This window comes from Telmatherina bonti, assembly GCF_933228915.1.
Source record: "Telmatherina bonti genome assembly, chromosome: 7".
NCBI lineage: Eukaryota > Metazoa > Chordata > Actinopteri > Atheriniformes > Telmatherinidae > Telmatherina > Telmatherina bonti.
In genome coordinates, this window is record NC_136625.1 from 3453864 (window position 1) to 3473018 (window position 19155).

Below are 19155 nucleotides of genomic sequence, written 5' to 3' on the forward strand. Positions count from 1 at the left end.
CGATCACACAGATCAATAAACCAGCCGATCACATAGATCAATAAACCAGCCGATCACACAGATCAATAAACCAGCCGATCACACAGATCAATAAACCAGCCGATCACACAGATCAATAAACCAGCCGATCACATAGATCAATAAACCAGCCGATCACACAGATCAATAAACCAGCCGATCACATAGATCAATAAACCAGCCGATCACACAGATCAATAAACCAGCCGATCACACAGATCAATAAACCAGCCGATCACACAGATCAATAAACCAGCCGATCACACAGATCAATAAACCAGCCGATCACACAGATCAATAAACCAGCCGATCACACAGATCAATAAACCAGCCGATCACACAGAACAATAAACCAGCCGATCACACAGATCAATAAACCAGCCGATCACACAGATCAATAAACCAGCCGATCACATAGATCAATAAACCAGCCGATCACACAGATCAATAAACCAGCCGATCACACAGATCAATAAACCAGCCGATCACATAGATCAATAAACCAGCCGATCACACAGATCAATAAACCAGCCGATCACATAGATCAATAAACCAGCCGATCACACAGATCAATAAACCAGCCGATCACACAGATCAATAAACCAGCCGATCACACAGATCAATAAACCAGCCGATCACACAGATCAATAAACCAGCCGATCACACAGATCAATAAACCAGCCGATCACACAGAACAATAAACCAGCCGATCACACAGATCAATAAACCAGCCGATCACATAGATCAATAAACCAGCCGATCACACAGATCAATAAACCAGCCGATCACACAGATCAATAAACCAGCCGATCACACAGATCAATAAACCAGCCGATCACACAGATCAATAAACCAGCCGATCACATAGATCAATAAACCAGCCGATCACACAGATCAATAAACCAGCCGATCACATAGATCAATAAACCAGCCGATCACACAGATCAATAAACCAGCCGATCACATAGATCAATAAACCAGCCGATCACACAGATCAATAAACCAGCCGATCACACAGATCAATAAACCAGCCGATCACACAGATCAATAAACCAGCCGATCACACAGATCAATAAACCAGCCGATCACACAGATCAATAAACCAGCCGATCACACAGATCAATAAACCAGCCGATCACACAGATCAATAAACCAGCCGATCACACAGATCAATAAACCAGCCGAACACACAGATCAATAAACCAGCCGATCACATAGATCAATAAACCAGCCGATCACACAGATCAATAAACCAGCCGATCACATAGATCAGGGTCTGTGTTGTAGAACAGCTACTGGACAGGGTTCAATTTCAGGTCCTGATTCAGGTTCTGGTCTAGGTTCTGGTTCTGGTCCTGAATCTTGTTCTGGTCTAGGTCCTGGTTCTGGTTCTGGTTCAGGTCCTGGTTCTGGTTCTGGTTCAGGTTTAGATCCTGGTTCTGGTTCTGGTTCTGGTTCAGGTTTAGGTCCTGGTTCTGGTTCTGGTTCTGGTTCAGGTTCAGGTTCAGGTTCTGGTCTAGGTCCTGGTTCTGGTTCAGGTTCTGATTCAGGTTCTGGTCTAGGTTCTGGTTCTGGTTCTAGTCCTGATTCTTGTTCTGGTTCTGATTCTTGTTCTAGTCTAGGTTCTGGTCCTGATTCTTGTTCTGGTTCTGGTCCTGATTCTTGTTCTGGTTCTGGTCCTGATTCTTGTTCTAGTCTAGGTTCTGGTTCAGGTCCTGATTCTTGTTCTAGTCTAGGTTCGGGTTCAGGTCCTGATTCTTGTTCTAGTCTAGGTTCTGGTTCAGGTCCTGATTCTTGTTCTGGTTCTGGTCCTGATTCTTGTTCTACTCTCTGTTCTGGTTCTGGTCCTGATTCTTGTTCTGGCTCAGGTTCTGGTCTAGGTTCTGGTTCAGGTTTCGGTCCTGGTCCTGGTTCTGGTTCAGGTTAAGGTTTAGGTCCTGGTTCTGGTTCAGGTTCAGGTTCAGGTCCTGGTTCTGGTTCTGGTTCTGGTTCAGGTTCAGGTTTAGGTCCTGGTTCTGGTTCTGGTTCAGGTTCAGGTTTAGGTCCTGGTTCTGGTTCTGGTTCAGGTTCAGGTTCAGTTTCAGGTTTAGGTCCTGCTCCTGGTCCTGGTCCTGGTTCAGGTTCAGGTTTCGGTCCTGATTCTGGTTCTGGTTCTGGTTCAGGTTCAGGTTCAGGTTCAGGTTTAGGTCCTGGTTCTGGTTCAGGTTCTGGTTCAGGTTCAGGTTTAGGTCCTGGTTCTGGTTCTGGTTCAGGTTTAGGTCCTGATTCTGGTTCAGGTTTAGGTCCTGGTTCTGGTTCTGGTTCTGGTTCAGGTTCAGGTTCTGGTCTAGGTCCTGGTTCTGGTTCAGGTTCTGATTCAGGTTCTGGTCTAGGTTCTGGTTCTGGTTCTAGTCCTGATTCTTGTTCTGGTTCTGATTCTTGTTCTAGTCTAGGTTCTGGTCCTGATTCTTGTTCTGGTTCTGGTCCTGATTCTTGTTCTGGTTCAGGTCCTGATTCTTGTTCTGGTTCTGGTCCTGATTCTTGTCCTGGTTCTGGTCCTGATTCTTGTTCTAGTCTAGGTTCTGGTTCAGGTCCTGATTCTTGTTCTAGTCTAGGTTCTGGTTCAGGTCCTGATTCTTGTTCTAGTCTAGGTTCTGGTTCAGGTCCTGATTCTTGTTCTGGTTCTGGTCCTGATTCTTGTTCTACTCTCTGTTCTGGTTCTGGTCCTGATTCTTGTTCTGGTTCAGGTTCTGGTCTAGGTTCTGGTTCAGGTTCAGGTTTAGGTCCTGGTTCTGGTTCAGGTTCAGGTTTAGGTCCTGGTTCTGGTTCTGGTTCAGGTTCAGGTTTAGGTCCTGGTTCTGGTTCTGGTTCAGGTTCAGGTTTAGGTCCTGGTTCTGGTTCAGGTTCAGGTTTAGGTCCTGGTTCTGGTTCAGGTTCAGGTTCTGGTCTAGGTCCTGGTTCTGGTTCAGGTTCTGATTCAGGTTCTGGTCTAGTTTCTGGTTCTGGTTCTAGTCCTGATTCTTGTTCTGGTTCTGATTCTTGTTCTAGTCTAGGTTCTGGTCCTGATTCTTGTTCTGGTTCTGGTCCTGATTCTTGTTCTAGTCTAGGTTCTGGTTCAGGTCCTGATTCTTGTTCTAGTCTAGGTTCGGGTTCAGGTCCTGATTCTTGTTCTAGTCTAGGTTCTGGTTCAGGTCCTGATTCTTGTTCTGGTTCTGGTCCTGATTCTTGTTCTGGCTCAGGTTCTGGTCTACGTTCTGGTTCAGGTTTAGGTCCTGGTCCTGGTTCTGGTTCAGGTTAAGGTTTAGGTCCTGGTTCTGGTTCTGGTTCAGGTTCAGGTTCAGGTCCTGGTTCTGGTTCTGGTTCAGGTTCAGGTTTAGGTCCTGGTTCTGGTTCTGGTTCAGGTTCAGTTTCAGGTTTACGTCCTGCTCCTGGTCCTGGTCCTGGTTCAGGTTCAGGTTCAGGTTTCGGTCCTGATTCTGGTTCTGGTTCAGGTTCAGGTTCAGGTTCAGGTTTAGGTCCTGGTTCTGGTTCAGGTTCTGGTTCAGGTTCAGGTTTAGGTCCTCGTTCTGGTCCTGGTTCAGGTTCAGGTTTAGGTCCTGGTTCTGGTTCAGGTTCAGGTTCAGGTTTAGGTCCTGGTTCTGGTTCTGGTTCAGGTTCAGGTTTAGGTCCTGGTTCTGGTTCAGGTTCAGGTCCTGGTTCAGGTTCAGGTTTAGGTCCTGGTTCTGGTTCAGGTTCAGGTTCAGGTTCTGGTTCTGGTTCAGGTTCAGTTTCAGGTTTCGGTCCTGATTCTGGTTCTGGTTCAGGTTTAGGTCCTGGTCCTGGTTCTGGTTCAGGTTAAGGTTTAGGTCCTGGTTCTGGTTCTGGTTCTGGTTCTGGTTCAGGTTCAGGTTCAGGTTCAGGTCCTGGTTCTGGTTCTGGTTCTGGTTCAGGTTCAGGTTTAGGTCCTGGTTCTGGTTCTGGTTCTGGTTCAGGTTCAGGTTTAGGTCCTGGTTCTGGTTCTGGTTCAGGTTCAGTTTCAGGTTTACGTCCTGCTCCTGGTCCTGGTCCTGGTTCAGGTTCAGGTTTCGGTCCTGATTCTGGTTCTGGTTCAGGTTCAGGTTTAGGTCCTGGTTCTGGTTCAGGTTCTGGTTCAGGTTCAGGTTTAGGTCCTCGTTCTGGTCCTGGTTCTGGTTCAGGTTTAGGTCCTGGTTCTGGTTCTGGTTCAGGTTCAGGTTCAGGTTTAGGTCCTGGTTCTGGTTCAGGTTTAGGTCCTGGTTCTGGTTCTGGTTCAGGTTCAGGTTTAGGTCCTGGTTCTGGTTCAGGTTCAGGTCCTGGTTCTGGTTCAGGTTCAGGTTTAGGTCCTGGTTCTGGTTCAGGTTCAGGTTCTGGTTCTGGTTCTGGTTCAGGTTCAGTTTCAGGTTTCGGTCCTGATTCTGGTTCTGGTTCAGGTCCTGGTTCTGGTTCAGGTTCAGGTTTAGATCCTGGTTCTGGTTCTGGTTTAGGTCCTGGTTCTGGTTCTGGTTCAGGTTTAGATCCTGGTTCTGGTTCAGGTTCAGGTTCAGGTTTAGGTCCTGGTTCTGGTTCAGGTTCAGGTTCTGGTCTAGGTCCTGGTTCTGGTTCAGGTTCAGGTTCAGGTCCTGGTTCTGGTTCTGGTTCTGGTTCAGGTTCAGGTTTAGGTCCTGGTTCTGGTTCTGGTTCTGGTTCAGGTTCAGGTCCTGGTTCAGGTTCAGGTTCAGGTTTCGGTCCTGGTTCTGGTTCTGGTTCAGGTCCTGGTTCTGGTTCTGGTTCAGGTTCAGGTTTAGGTCCTGATTCTGGTTCAGGTTCAGGTTTAGGTCCTGGTTCTGGTTCTGGTTCAGGTTCAGGTTCAGGTTCTGGTCTAGGTCCTGGTTCTGGTTCAGGTTCTGATTCAGGTTCTGGTCTAGGTTCTGGTTCTGGTTCTAGTCCTGATTCTTGTTCTGGTTCTGATTCTTGTTCTAGTCTAGGTTCTGGTCCTGATTCTTGTTCTGGTTCTGGTCCTGATTCTTGTTCTAGTCTAGGTTCCGGTTCAGGTCCTGATTCTTGTTCTAGTCTAGGTTCTGGTTCAGGTCCTGATTCTTGTTCTAGTCTAGGTTCCGGTTCAGGTCCTGATTCTTGTTCTAGTCTAGGTTCTGGTTCAGGTCCTGATTCTTGTTCTGGTTCTGGTCCTGATTCTTGTTCTACTCTCTGTTCTGGTTCTGGTCCTGATTCTTGTTCTGGCTCAGGTTCTGGTCTAGGTTCTGGTTCAGGTTTAGGTCCTGGTCCTGGTTCTGGTTCAGGTTAAGGTTTAGGTCCTGGTTCTGGTTCTGGTTCAGGTTCAGGTTCAGGTCCTGGTTCTGGTTCTGGTTCAGGTTCAGGTTTAGGTCCTGGTTCTGGTTCTGGTTCAGGTTCAGGTTTAGGTCCTGGTTCTGGTTCTGGTTCAGGTTCAGTTTCAGGTTTACGTCCTGCTCCTGCTCCTGGTCCTGGTTCAGGTTCAGGTTTCGGTCCTGATTCTGGTTCAGGTTCAGGTTCAGGTTCAGGTTCAGGTTCAGGTTTAGGTCCTGGTTCTGGTTCAGGTTCTGGTTCAGGTTCTGGTTTAGGTCCTCGTTCTGGTCCTGGTTCAGGTTCAGGTTCAGGTTTAGGTCCTGGTTCTGGTTCAGGTTCAGGTTCAGGTTTAGGTCCTGGTTCTGGTTCAGGTTTAGGTCCTGGTTCTGGTTCTGGTTCAGGTTCAGGTTCAGGTTTAGGTCCTGGTTCTGGTTCAGGTTCAGGTCCTGGTTCAGGTTTAGGTCCTGGTTCTGGTTCTGGTTCTGGTTCAGGTTCAGGTTCTGGTTCTGGTTCTGGTTCAGTTTCAGGTTTCGGTCCTGATTCTGGTTCTGGTTCAGGTCCTGGTTCTGGTTCTGGTTCAGGTTTAGAACCTGGTTCTGGTTCAGGTTCAGGTTTAGGTCCTGGTTCTGGTTCTGGTTCAGGTTCAGGTCCTGGTTCTGGTTCTGGTTCAGGTTCAGGTTCAGGTCCTGGTTCTGGTTCTGGTTCTGGTTCAGGTTCAGGTTTAGGTCCTGGTTCTGGTCCTGGTTCAGGTTCAGGTTTCGGTCCTGATTCTGGTTCAGGTTCAGGTTTAGGTCCTGGTTCTGGTTCAGGTTCAGGTTCAGGTTCAGGTTCAGGTTTAGGTCCTGGTTCTGGTCCTGGTTCAGGTTTAGGTTCTGGTTCTGGTTCTGGTTCTGGTTCAGGTTCAGTTTCAGGTTTAGGTCCTGGTCCTGGTTCAGGTTTAGGTCCTGGTTCTGGTTCTGGTTCAGGTTCAGGTTCAGGTTCTGGTCTAGGTTCTGGTTCTGGTTCTAGTCCTGATTCTTGTTCTGGTTCTGATTCTTGTTCTAGTCTAGGTTCTGGTCCTGATTCTTGTTCTGGTTCTGGTCCTGATTCTTGTTCTGGTTCAGGTCCTGATTCTTGTTCTGGTTCTGGTCCTGATTCTTGTCCTGGTTCTGGTCCTGATTCTTGTTCTAGTCTAGGTTCTGGTTCAGGTCCTGATTCTTGTTCTAGTCTAGGTTCTGGTTCAGGTCCTGATTCTTGTTCTAGTCTAGGTTCTGGTTCAGGTCCTGATTCTTGTTCTAGTCTAGGTTCTGGTTCAGGTCCTGATTCTTGTTCTGGTTCTGGTCCTGATTCTTGTTCTACTCTCTGTTCTGGTTCTGGTCCTGATTCTTGTTCTGGTTCAGGTTCTGGTCTAGGTTCTGGTTCAGGTTCAGGTTTAGGTCCTGGTTCTGGTTCAGGTTCAGGTTTAGGTCCTGGTTCTGGTTCTGGTTCAGGTTCAGGTTTAGGTCCTGGTTCTGGTTCTGGTTCTGGTTCAGGTTCAGGTTTAGGTCCTGGTTCTGGTTCAGGTTCAGGTTTAGGTCCTGGTTCTGGTTCTGGTTCTGGTTCAGGTTCAGGTTCTGGTCTAGGTCCTGGTTCTGGTTCAGGTTCTGATTCAGGTTCTGGTCTAGTTTCTGGTTCTGGTTCTAGTCCTGATTCTTGTTCTGGTTCTGATTCTTGTTCTAGTCTAGGTTCTGGTCCTGATTCTTGTTCTGGTCCTGATTCTTGTTCTGGTTCTGGTCCTGATTCTTGTTCTAGTCTAGGTTCTGGTTCAGGTCCTGATTCTTGTTCTAGTCTAGGTTCGGGTTCAGGTCCTGATTCTTGTTCTAGTCTAGGTTCTGGTTCAGGTCCTGATTCTTGTTCTGGTTCTGGTCCTGATTCTTGTTCTACTCTCTGTTCTGGTTCTGGTCCTGATTCTTGTTCTGGCTCAGGTTCTGGTCTACGTTCTGGTTCAGGTTTAGGTCCTGGTCCTGGTTCTGGTTCAGGTTAAGGTTTAGGTCCTGGTTCTGGTTCTGGTTCAGGTTCAGGTTCAGGTCCTGGTTCTGGTTCTGGTTCAGGTTCAGGTTTAGGTCCTGGTTCTGGTTCTGGTTCAGGTTCAGTTTCAGGTTTACGTCCTGCTCCTGGTCCTGGTCCTGGTTCAGGTTCAGGTTCAGGTTTCGGTCCTGATTCTGGTTCTGGTTCAGGTTCAGGTTCAGGTTCAGGTTTAGGTCCTGGTTCTGGTTCAGGTTCTGGTTCAGGTTCAGGTTTAGGTCCTCGTTCTGGTCCTGGTTCAGGTTCAGGTTTAGGTCCTGGTTCTGGTTCAGGTTCAGGTTCAGGTTTAGGTCCTGGTTCTGGTTCTGGTTCAGGTTCAGGTTTAGGTCCTGGTTCTGGTTCAGGTTCAGGTCCTGGTTCAGGTTCAGGTTTAGGTCCTGGTTCTGGTTCAGGTTCAGGTTCAGGTTCTGGTTCTGGTTCAGGTTCAGTTTCAGGTTTCGGTCCTGATTCTGGTTCTGGTTCAGGTTTAGGTCCTGGTCCTGGTTCTGGTTCAGGTTAAGGTTTAGGTCCTGGTTCTGGTTCTGGTTCTGGTTCAGGTTCAGGTTCAGGTTCAGGTCCTGGTTCTGGTTCTGGTTCAGGTTCAGGTTTAGGTCCTGGTTCTGGTTCTGGTTCAGGTTCAGGTTTAGGTCCTGGTTCTGGTTCTGGTTCAGGTCCTGGTTCTGGTTCTGGTTCAGGTTCAGGTTTAGGTCCTGATTCTGGTTCAGGTTCAGGTTTAGGTCCTGGTTCTGGTTCTGGTTCAGGTTCAGGTTCAGGTTCTGGTCTAGGTCCTGGTTCTGGTTCAGGTTCTGATTCAGGTTCTGGTCTAGGTTCTGGTTCTGGTTCTAGTCCTGATTCTTGTTCTGGTTCTGATTCTTGTTCTAGTCTAGGTTCTGGTCCTGATTCTTGTTCTGGTTCTGGTCCTGATTCTTGTTCTAGTCTAGGTTCCGGTTCAGGTCCTGATTCTTGTTCTAGTCTAGGTTCTGGTTCAGGTCCTGATTCTTGTTCTAGTCTAGGTTCCGGTTCAGGTCCTGATTCTTGTTCTAGTCTAGGTTCTGGTTCAGGTCCTGATTCTTGTTCTGGTTCTGGTCCTGATTCTTGTTCTACTCTCTGTTCTGGTTCTGGTCCTGATTCTTGTTCTGGCTCAGGTTCTGGTCTAGGTTCTGGTTCATGTTTAGGTCCTGGTCCTGGTTCTGGTTCAGGTTAAGGTTTAGGTCCTGGTTCTGGTTCTGGTTCTGGTTCAGGTTCAGGTTCAGGTCCTGGTTCTGGTTCTGGTTCAGGTTTAGGTCCTGGTTCTGGTTCTGGTTCAGGTTCAGGTTTAGGTCCTGGTTCTGGTTCTGGTTCAGGTTCAGTTTCAGGTTTACGTCCTGCTCCTGCTCCTGGTCCTGGTTCAGGTTCAGGTTTCGGTCCTGATTCTGGTTCAGGTTCAGGTTCAGGTTCAGGTTCAGGTTCAGGTTTAGGTCCTGGTTCTGGTTCAGGTTCTGGTTCAGGTTCTGGTTTAGGTCCTCGTTCTGGTCCTGGTTCAGGTTCAGGTTCAGGTTTAGGTCCTGGTTCTGGTTCAGGTTCAGGTTCAGGTTTAGGTCCTGGTTCTGGTTCAGGTTTAGGTCCTGGTTCTGGTTCTGGTTCAGGTTCAGGTTCAGGTTTAGGTCCTGGTTCTGGTTCAGGTTCAGGTCCTGGTTCAGGTTTAGGTCCTGGTTCTGGTTCTGGTTCTGGTTCTGGTTCAGGTTCAGGTTCAGGTTCTGGTTCTGGTTCTGGTTCAGTTTCAGGTTTCGGTCCTGATTCTGGTTCTGGTTCAGGTCCTGGTTCTGGTTCTGGTTCAGGTTTAGAACCTGGTTCTGGTTCAGGTTCAGGTTTAGGTCCTGGTTCTGGTTCTGGTTCAGGTTCAGGTCCTGGTTCTGGTTCTGGTTCAGGTTCAGGTTCAGGTCCTGGTTCTGGTTCTGGTTCTGGTTCAGGTTCAGGTTTAGGTCCTGGTTCTGGTCCTGGTTCAGGTTCAGGTTTCGGTCCTGATTCTGGTTCAGGTTCAGGTTTAGGTCCTGGTTCTGGTTCAGGTTCAGGTTCAGGTTCAGGTTCAGGTTTAGGTCCTGGTTCTGGTCCTGGTTCAGGTTTAGGTTCTGGTTCTGGTTCTGGTTCTGGTTCAGGTTCAGTTTCAGGTTTAGGTCCTGGTCCTGGTTCAGGTTTAGGTCCTGGTTCTGGTTCTGGTTCTGGTTCTGGTTCAGGTTCAGGTTCTGGTCTAGGTCCTGGTTCTGGTTCAGGTTCTGATTCAGGTTCTGGTCTAGGTTCTGGTTCTGGTTCTAGTCCTGATTCTTGTTCTGTTTCTGATTCTTGTTCTAGTCTAGGTTCTGGTCCTGATTCTTGTTCTGGTTCTGGTCCTGATTCTTGTTCTGGTTCAGGTCCTGATTCTTGTTCTGGTTCTGGTCCTGATTCTTGTCCTGGTTCTGGTCCTGATTCTTGTTCTAGTCTAGGTTCTGGTTCAGGTCCTGATTCTTGTTCTAGTCTAGGTTCTGGTTCAGGTCCTGATTCTTGTTCTAGTCAAGGTTCTGGTTCAGGTCCTGATTCTTGTTCTAGTCTAGGTTCTGGTTCAGGTCCTGATTCTTGTTCTGGTTCTGGTCCTGATTCTTGTTCTACTCTCTGTTCTGGTTCTGGTCCTGATTCTTGTTCTGGTTCAGGTTCTGGTCTAGGTTCTGGTTCAGGTTCAGGTTTAGGTCCTGGTTCTGGTTCAGGTTCAGGTTTAGGTCCTGGTTCTGGTTCTGGTTCAGGTTCAGGTTTAGGTCCTGGTTCTGGTTCTGGTTCTGGTTCAGGTTCAGGTTTAGGTCCTGGTTCTGGTTCAGGTTCAGGTTTAGGTCCTGGTTCTGGTTCTGGTTCAGGTTCAGGTTCTGGTCTAGGTCCTGGTTCTGGTTCAGGTTCTGATTCAGGTTCTGGTCTAGTTTCTGGTTCTGGTTCTAGTCCTGATTCTTGTTCTGGTTCTGATTCTTGTTCTAGTCTAGGTTCTGGTCCTGATTCTTGTTCTGGTCCTGATTCTTGTTCTGGTTCTGGTCCTGATTCTTGTTCTAGTCTAGGTTCTGGTTCAGGTCCTGATTCTTGTTCTAGTCTAGGTTCGGGTTCAGGTCCTGATTCTTGTTCTAGTCTAGGTTCTGGTTCAGGTCCTGATTCTTGTTCTGGTTCTGGTCCTGATTCTTGTTCTACTCTCTGTTCTGGTTCTGGTCCTGATTCTTGTTCTGGCTCAGGTTCTGGTCTACGTTCTGGTTCAGGTTTAGGTCCTGGTCCTGGTTCTGGTTCAGGTTAAGGTTTAGGTCCTGGTTCTGGTTCTGGTTCAGGTTCAGGTTCAGGTCCTGGTTCTGGTTCTGGTTCAGGTTCAGGTTTAGGTCCTGGTTCTGGTTCTGGTTCAGGTTCAGTTTCAGGTTTACGTCCTGCTCCTGGTCCTGGTCCTGGTTCAGGTTCAGGTTCAGGTTTCGGTCCTGATTCTGGTTCTGGTTCAGGTTCAGGTTCAGGTTCAGGTTTAGGTCCTGGTTCTGGTTCAGGTTCTGGTTCAGGTTCAGGTTTAGGTCCTCGTTCTGGTCCTGGTTCAGGTTCAGGTTTAGGTCCTGGTTCTGGTTCAGGTTCAGGTTCAGGTTTAGGTCCTGGTTCTGGTTCTGGTTCTGGTTCAGGTTCAGGTTTAGGTCCTGGTTCTGGTTCAGGTTCAGGTCCTGGTTCAGGTTCAGGTTTAGGTCCTGGTTCTGGTTCAGGTTCAGGTTCAGGTTCTGGTTCTGGTTCAGGTTCAGTTTCAGGTTTCGGTCCTGATTCTGGTTCTGGTTCAGGTTTAGGTCCTGGTCCTGGTTCTGGTTCAGGTTAAGGTTTAGGTCCTGGTTCTGGTTCTGGTTCTGGTTCAGGTTCAGGTTCAGGTTCAGGTTCAGGTCCTGGTTCTGGTTCTGGTTCAGGTTCAGGTTTAGGTCCTGGTTCTGGTTCTGGTTCAGGTTCAGTTTCAGTTTCAGGTTTACGTCCTGCTCCTGGTCCTGGTCCTGGTTCAGGTTCAGGTTTCGGTCCTGATTCTGGTTCTGGTTCAGGTTCAGGTTTAGGTCCTGGTTCTGGTTCAGGTTCTGGTTCAGGTTCAGGTTTAGGTCCTCGTTCTGGTCCTGGTTCAGGTTCAGGTTTAGGTCCTGGTTCTGGTTCTGGTTCAGGTTCAGGTTCAGGTTTAGGTCCTGGTTCTGGTTCAGGTTTAGGTCCTGGTTCTGGTTCTGGTTCAGGTTCAGGTTTAGGTCCTGGTTCTGGTTCAGGTTCAGGTCCTGGTTCTGGTTCAGGTTCAGGTTTAGGTCCTGGTTCTGGTTCAGGTTCAGGTTCTGGTTCTGGTTCTGGTTCAGGTTCAGTTTCAGGTTTCGGTCCTGATTCTGGTTCTGGTTCAGGTCCTGGTTCTGGTTCAGGTTCAGGTTTAGATCCTGGTTCTGGTTCTGGTTTAGGTCCTGGTTCTGGTTCTGGTTCAGGTTTAGATCCTGGTTCTGGTTCAGGTTCAGGTTCAGGTTTAGGTCCTGGTTCTGGTTCAGGTTCAGGTTCTGGTCTAGGTCCTGGTTCTGGTTCAGGTTCAGGTTCAGGTCCTGGTTCTGGTTCTGGTTCTGGTTCAGGTTCAGGTTTAGGTCCTGGTTCTGGTTCTGGTTCTGGTTCAGGTTCAGGTCCTGGTTCAGGTTCAGGTTCAGGTTTCGGTCCTGGTTCTGGTTCTGGTTCTGGTTCAGGTCCTGGTTCTGGTTCTGGTTCAGGTTCAGGTTTAGGTCCTGATTCTGGTTCAGGTTCAGGTTTAGGTCCTGGTTCTGGTTCTGGTTCAGGTTCAGGTTCAGGTTCTGGTCTAGGTCCTGGTTCTGGTTCAGGTTCTGATTCAGGTTCTGGTCTAGGTTCTGGTTCTGGTTCTAGTCCTGATTCTTGTTCTGGTTCTGATTCTTGTTCTAGTCTAGGTTCTGGTCCTGATTCTTGTTCTGGTTCTGGTCCTGATTCTTGTTCTAGTCTAGGTTCCGGTTCAGGTCCTGATTCTTGTTCTAGTCTAGGTTCTGGTTCAGGTCCTGATTCTTGTTCTAGTCTAGGTTCCGGTTCAGGTCCTGATTCTTGTTCTAGTCTAGGTTCTGGTTCAGGTCCTGATTCTTGTTCTGGTTCTGGTCCTGATTCTTGTTCTACTCTCTGTTCTGGTTCTGGTCCTGATTCTTGTTCTGGCTCAGGTTCTGGTCTAGGTTCTGGTTCAGGTTTAGGTCCTGGTCCTGGTTCTGGTTCAGGTTAAGGTTTAGGTCCTGGTTCTGGTTCTGGTTCTGGTTCAGGTTCAGGTTCAGGTCCTGGTTCTGGTTCTGGTTCAGGTTCAGGTTTAGGTCCTGGTTCTGGTTCTGGTTCAGGTTCAGGTTTAGGTCCTGGTTCTGGTTCTGGTTCAGGTTCAGTTTCAGGTTTACGTCCTGCTCCTACTCCTGGTCCTGGTTCAGGTTCAGGTTTCGGTCCTGATTCTGGTTCTGGTTCAGGTTCAGGTTCAGGTTCAGGTTCAGGTTCAGGTTCAGGTTTAGGTCCTGGTTCTGGTTCAGGTTCTGGTTCAGGTTCTGGTTTAGGTCCTCGTTCTGGTCCTGGTTCAGGTTCAGGTTCAGGTTTAGGTCCTGGTTCTGGTTCAGGTTCAGGTTTAGGTCCTGGTTCTGGTTCAGGTTTAGGTCCTGGTTCTGGTTCTGGTTCAGGTTCAGGTTCTGGTTCTGGTTCTGGTTCAGTTTCAGGTTTCGGTCCTGATTCTGGTTCTGGTTCAGGTCCTGGTTCTGGTTCTGGTTCAGGTTTAGAACCTGGTTCTGGTTCAGGTTCAGGTTTAGGTCCTGGTTCTGGTTCTGGTTCAGGTTCAGGTCCTGGTTCTGGTTCTGGTTCAGGTTCAGGTTCAGGTCCTGGTTCTGGTTCTGGTTCTGGTTCAGGTTCAGGTTTAGGTCCTGGTTCTGGTCCTGGTTCAGGTTCAGGTTTCGGTCCTGATTCTGGTTCAGGTTCAGGTTTAGGTCCTGGTTCTGGTTCAGGTTCAGGTTCAGGTTCAGGTTCAGGTTCAGGTTTAGGTCCTGGTTCTGGTCCTGGTTCAGGTTTAGGTTCTGGTTCTGGTTCTGGTTCTGGTTCAGGTTCAGTTTCAGGTTTAGGTCCTGGTCCTGGTTCAGGTTCAGGTTTCGGTCCTGGTCCTGGTTCAGGTTCAGGTCCTGGTTCTGGTTCTGGTTCAGGTTCAGGTTTAGATCCTGGTTCTGGTTCTGGTTCTGGTTCAGGTTTAAGTCCTGGTTCAGGTTCTGGTTCAGGTTCAGGTTCAGGTTCAGGTTCAGGTTTCGGTCCTGGTTCTGGTTCTGGTTCAGGTTCAGGTTCAGGTTTAGGTTTAGGTCCTGGTTCTGGTTCTGGTTCTGGTTCAGGTTTAGGTCCTGGTTCAGGTTCAGGTTCAGGTTTAGGTCCTGGTTCTGGTTCAGGTTCAGGTTCAGGTTTAGGTCCTGGTTCTGGTTCTTCTTCTGGTTCAGGTTCAGGTTTAGGTCCTGGTTCTGGTTCTGGTTCAGGTTCAGGTTTAGGTTTAGGTCCTGGTTCTGGTTCTGGTTCAGGTTCAGGTTCAGGTTCAGGTTTAGGTTCTGGTTCTGGTTCTGGTTCAGGTTCAGGTTTAGGTCCTGGTTCTGGTTCAGGTTCTGGTTCAGGTTCAGGTTTAGGTCCTCGTTCTGGTCCTGGTTCAGGTTCAGGTTTAGGTTCAGGTTTAGGTCCTGGTTCTGGTTCAGGTTTAGGTCCTGGTTCTGGTTCTGGTTCAGGTTCAGGTTTAGGTCCTGGTTCTGGTTCAGGTTCAGGTCCTGGTTCAGGTTCAGGTTCAGGTTTAGGTCCTGGTTCTGGTTCTGGTTCTGGTTCAGGTTCAGGTTCTGGTTCTGGTTCAGGTTCAGTTTCAGGTTTCGGTCCTGATTCTGGTTCTGGTTCAGGTTTAGGTCCTGGTCCTGGTTCTGGTTCAGGTTAAGGTTTAGGTCCTGGTTCTGGTTCTGGTTCAGGTTCAGGTTCAGGTTCAGGTTCAGGTCCTGGTTCTGGTTCTGGTTCTGGTTCAGGTTCAGGTTTAGGTCCTGGTTCTGGTTCTGGTTCAGGTTCAGGTTTAGGTCCTGGTTCTGGTTCTGGTTCAGGTTCAGTTTCAGGTTTACGTCCTGCTCCTGGTCCTGGTCCTGGTTCAGGTTCAGGTTTCGGTCCTGATTCTGGTTCTGGTTCAGGTTCAGGTTTAGGTCCTGGTTCTGGTTCAGGTTCTGGTTCAGGTTCAGGTTTAGGTCCTCGTTCTGGTCCTGGTTCAGGTTCAGGTTTAGGTCCTGGTTCTGGTTCTGGTTCAGGTTCAGGTTCAGGTTTAGGTCCTGGTTCTGGTTCTGGTTCAGGTTTAGGTCCTGGTTCTGGTTCTGGTTCTGGTTCAGGTTCAGGTTTAGGTCCTGGTTCTGGTTCAGGTTCAGGTCCTGGTTCAGGTTCAGGTTTAGGTCCTGGTTCTGGTTCAGGTTCAGGTTCAGGTTCTGGTTCTGGTTCTGGTTCAGGTTCAGTTTCAGGTTTCGGTCCTGATTCTGGTTCTGGTTCAGGTCCTGGTTCTGGTTCTGGTTTAGGTCCTGGTTCTGGTTCTGGTTCAGGTTTAGATCCTGGTTCTGGTTCAGGTTCAGGTTCAGGTTTAGGTCCTGGTTCTGGTTCAGGTTCAGGTTCTGGTCTAGGTCCTGGTTCTGGTTCAGGTTCAGGTCCTGGTTCTGGTTCTGGTTCAGGTTCAGGTTTAGGTCCTGGTTCTGGTTCTGGTTCTGGTTCAGGTTCAGGTTCAGGTCCTGGTTCAGGTTCAGGTTCAGGTTTAGGTCCTGGTTCTGGTTCTGGTTCTGGTTCAGGTCCTGGTTCTGGTTCTGGTTCTGGTTCAGGTTCAGGTTTAGGTCCTGATTCTGGTTCAGGTTCAGGTTTAGGTCCTGGTTCTGGTTCTGGTTCAGGTTCAGGTTCAGGTTCTGGTCTAGGTCCTGGTTCTGGTTCAGGTTCTGATTCAGGTTCTGGTCTAGGTTCTGGTTCTGGTTCTAGTCCTGATTCTTGTTCTGGTTCTGATTCTTGTTCTAGTCTAGGTTCTGGTCCTGATTCTTGTTCTGGTTCAGGTCCTGATTCTTGTTCTAGTCTAGGTTCCGGTTCAGGTCCTGATTCTTGTTCTAGTCTAGGTTCTGGTTCAGGTCCTGATTCTTGTTCTAGTCTAGGTTCCGGTTCAGGTCCTGATTCTTGTTCTAGTCTAGGTTCTGGTTCAGGTCCTGATTCTTGTTCTGGTTCTGGTCCTGATTCTTGTTCTACTCTCTGTTCTGGTTCTGGTCCTGATTCTTGTTCTGGCTCAGGTTCTGGTCTAGGTTCTGGTTCAGGTTCAGGTTCAGGTCCTGGTTCAGGTTCAGGTCCTGGTTCTGGTTCTGGTTCAGGTTCAGGTTTAGGTCCTGGTTCTGGTTCTGGTTCAGGTTCAGGTTTAGGTCCTGGTTCTGGTTCTGGTTCAGGTTCAGTTTCAGGTTTACGTCCTGCTCCTGGTCCTGGTCCTGGTTCAGGTTCAGGTTTCGGTCCTGATTCTGGTTCTGGTTCAGGTTCAGGTTTAGGTCCTGGTTCTGGTTCAGGTTCTGGTTCAGGTTCAGGTTTAGGTCCTCGTTCTGGTCCTGGTTCAGGTTCAGGTTTAGGTCCTGGTCCTGGTTCTGGTTCTGGTTCAGGTTCAGGTTTAGGTCCTGGTTCTGGTTCAGGTTTAGGTCCTGGTTCTGGTTCTGGTTCAGGTTCAGGTTCAGGTTTAGGTCCTGGTTCTGGTTCAGGTTCAGGTCCTGGTTCTGGTTCAGGTTCAGGTTTAGGTCCTGGTTCTGGTTCAGGTTCAGGTTCTGGTTCTGGTTCTGGTTCTGGTTCAGGTTCAGTTTCAGGTTTCGGTCCTGATTCTGGTTCTGGTTCAGGTCCTGGTTCTGGTTCAGGTTCAGGTTTAGATCCTGGTTCTGGTTCTGGTTTAGGTCCTGGTTCTGGTTCTGGTTCAGGTTTAGATCCTGGTTCTGGTTCAGGTTCAGGTTCAGGTTTAGGTCCTGGTTCTGGTTCAGGTTCAGGTTCTGGTCTAGGTCCTGGTTCTGGTTCAGGTTCAGGTTCAGGTCCTGGTTCTGGTTCTGGTTCTGGTTCAGGTTCAGGTTTAGGTCCTGGTTCTGGTTCTGGTTCTGGTTCAGGTTCAGGTCCTGGTTCAGGTTCAGGTTCAGGTTTCGGTCCTGGTTCTGGTTCTGGTTCTGGTTCAGGTCCTGGTTCTGGTTCTGGTTCAGGTTCAGGTTTAGCTCCTGATTCTGGTTCAGGTTCAGGTTTAGGTCCTGGTTCTGGTTCTGGTTCAGGTTCAGGTTCAGGTTCTGGTCTAGGTCCTGGTTCTGGTTCAGGTTCTGATTCAGGTTCTGGTCTAGGTTCTGGTTCTGGTTCTAGTCCTGATTCTTGTTCTGGTTCTGATTCTTGTTCTAGTCTAGGTTCTGGTCCTGATTCTTGTTCTGGTTCTGGTCCTGATTCTTGTTCTAGTCTAGGTTCCGGTTCAGGTCCTGATTCTTGTTCTAGTCTAGGTTCTGGTTCAGGTCCTGATTCTTGTTCTAGTCTAGGTTCCGGTTCAGGTCCTGATTCTTGTTCTAGTCTAGGTTCTGGTTCAGGTCCTGATTCTTGTTCTGGTTCTGGTCCTGATTCTTGTTCTACTCTCTGTTCTGGTTCTGGTCCTGATTCTTGTTCTGGCTCAGGTTCTGGTCTAGGTTCTGGTTCAGGTTTAGGTCCTGGTCCTGGTTCTGGTTCAGGTTAAGGTTTAGGTCCTGGTTCTGGTTCTGGTTCTGGTTCAGGTTCAGGTTCAGGTCCTGGTTCTGGTTCTGGTTCAGGTTCAGGTTTAGGTCCTGGTTCTGGTTCTGGTTCAGGTTCAGGTTTAGGTCCTGGTTCTGGTTCTGGTTCAGGTTCAGTTTCAGGTTTACGTCCTGCTCCTGCTCCTGGTCCTGGTTCAGGTTCAGGTTTCGGTCCTGATTCTGGTTCTGGTTCAGGTTCAGGTTCAGGTTCAGGTTCAGGTTCAGGTTTAGGTCCTGGTTCTGGTTCTGGTTCAGGTTCAGTTTCAGGTTTACGTCCTGCTCCTGGTCCTGGTCCTGGTTCAGGTTCAGGTTTCGGTCCTGATTCTGGTTCTGGTTCAGGTTCAGGTTTAGGTCCTGGTTCTGGTTCAGGTTCTGGTTCAGGTTCAGGTTTAGGTCCTCGTTCTGGTCCTGGTTCAGGTTCAGGTTTAGGTCCTGGTTCTGGTTCTGGTTCAGGTTCAGGTTCAGGTTTAGGTCCTGGTTCTGGTTCAGGTTTAGGTCCTGGTTCTGGTTCTGGTTCAGGTTCAGGTTTAGGTCCTGGTTCTGGTTCAGGTTCAGGTCCTGGTTCTGGTTCAGGTTCAGGTTTAGGTCCTGGTTCTGGTTCAGGTTCAGGTTCTGGTTCTGGTTCTGGTTCTGGTTCAGGTTCAGTTTCAGGTTTCGGTCCTGATTCTGGTTCTGGTTCAGGTCCTGGTTCTGGTTCAGGTTCAGGTTTAGATCCTGGTTCTGGTTCTGGTTTAGGTCCTGGTTCTGGTTCTGGTTCAGGTTTAGATCCTGGTTCTGGTTCAGGTTCAGGTTCAGGTTTAGGTCCTGGTTCTGGTTCAGGTTCAGGTTCTGGTCTAGGTCCTGGTTCTGGTTCAGGTTCAGGTTCAGGTCCTGGTTCTGGTTCTGGTTCTGGTTCAGGTTCAGGTTTAGGTCCTGGTTCTGGTTCTGGTTCTGGTTCAGGTTCAGGTCCTGGTTCAGGTTCAGGTTCAGGTTTCGGTCCTGGTTCTGGTTCTGGTTCTGGTTCAGGTCCTGGTTCTGGTTCTGGTTCAGGTTCAGGTTTAGCTCCTGATTCTGGTTCAGGTTCAGGTTTAGGTCCTGGTTCTGGTTCTGGTTCAGGTTCAGGTTCAGGTTCTGGTCTAGGTCCTGGTTCTGGTTCAGGTTCTGATTCAGGTTCTGGTCTAGGTTCTGGTTCTGGTTCTAGTCCTGATTCTTGTTCTGGTTCTGATTCTTGTTCTAGTCTAGGTTCTGGTCCTGATTCTTGTTCTGGTTCTGGTCCTGATTCTTGTTCTAGTCTAGGTTCCGGTTCAGGTCCTGATTCTTGTTCTAGTCTAGGTTCTGGTTCAGGTCCTGATTCTTGTTCTAGTCTAGGTTCCGGTTCAGGTCCTGATTCTTGTTCTAGTCTAGGTTCTGGTTCAGGTCCTGATTCTTGTTCTGGTTCTGGTCCTGATTCTTGTTCTACTCTCTGTTCTGGTTCTGGTCCTGATTCTTGTTCTGGCTCAGGTTCTGGTCTAGGTTCTGGTTCAGGTTTAGGTCCTGGTCCTGGTTCTGGTTCAGGTTAAGGTTTAGGTCCTGGTTCTGGTTCTGGTTCTGGTTCAGGTTCAGGTTCAGGTCCTGGTTCTGGTTCTGGTTCAGGTTCAGGTTTAGGTCCTGGTTCTGGTTCTGGTTCAGGTTCAGGTTTAGGTCCTGGTTCTGGTTCTGGTTCAGGTTCAGTTTCAGGTTTACGTCCTGCTCCTGCTCCTGGTCCTGGTTCAGGTTCAGGTTTCGGTCCTGATTCTGGTTCTGGTTCAGGTTCAGGTTCAGGTTCAGGTTCAGGTTCAGGTTCAGGTTTAGGTCCTGGTTCTGGTTCAGGTTCTGGTTCAGGTTCTGGTTTAGGTCCTTGTTCTGGTCCTGGTTCAGGTTCAGGTTCAGGTTTAGGTCCTGGTTCTGGTTCAGGTTCAGGTTCAGGTTTAGGTCCTGGTTCTGGTTCAGGTTTAGGTCCTGGTTCTGGTTCTGGTTCAGGTTCAGGTTCAGGTTTAGGTCCTGGTTCTGGTTCAGGTTCAGGTCCTGGTTCAGGTTTAGGTCCTGGTTCTGGTTCTGGTTCAGGTTCAGGTTCTGGTTCTGG

General features: G+C 48.8%; 1 protein-coding gene across 1 annotated transcript in view; it reads left to right on the plus strand.

The window, feature by feature from the left end:
• Positions 1-19155, plus strand: part of bfsp2 (beaded filament structural protein 2, phakinin) — a gene marked incomplete at both ends in the record, with an annotated part of 50238 nt that overhangs the window by 658 nt on the left and 30425 nt on the right. The window lies entirely within an intron of this gene.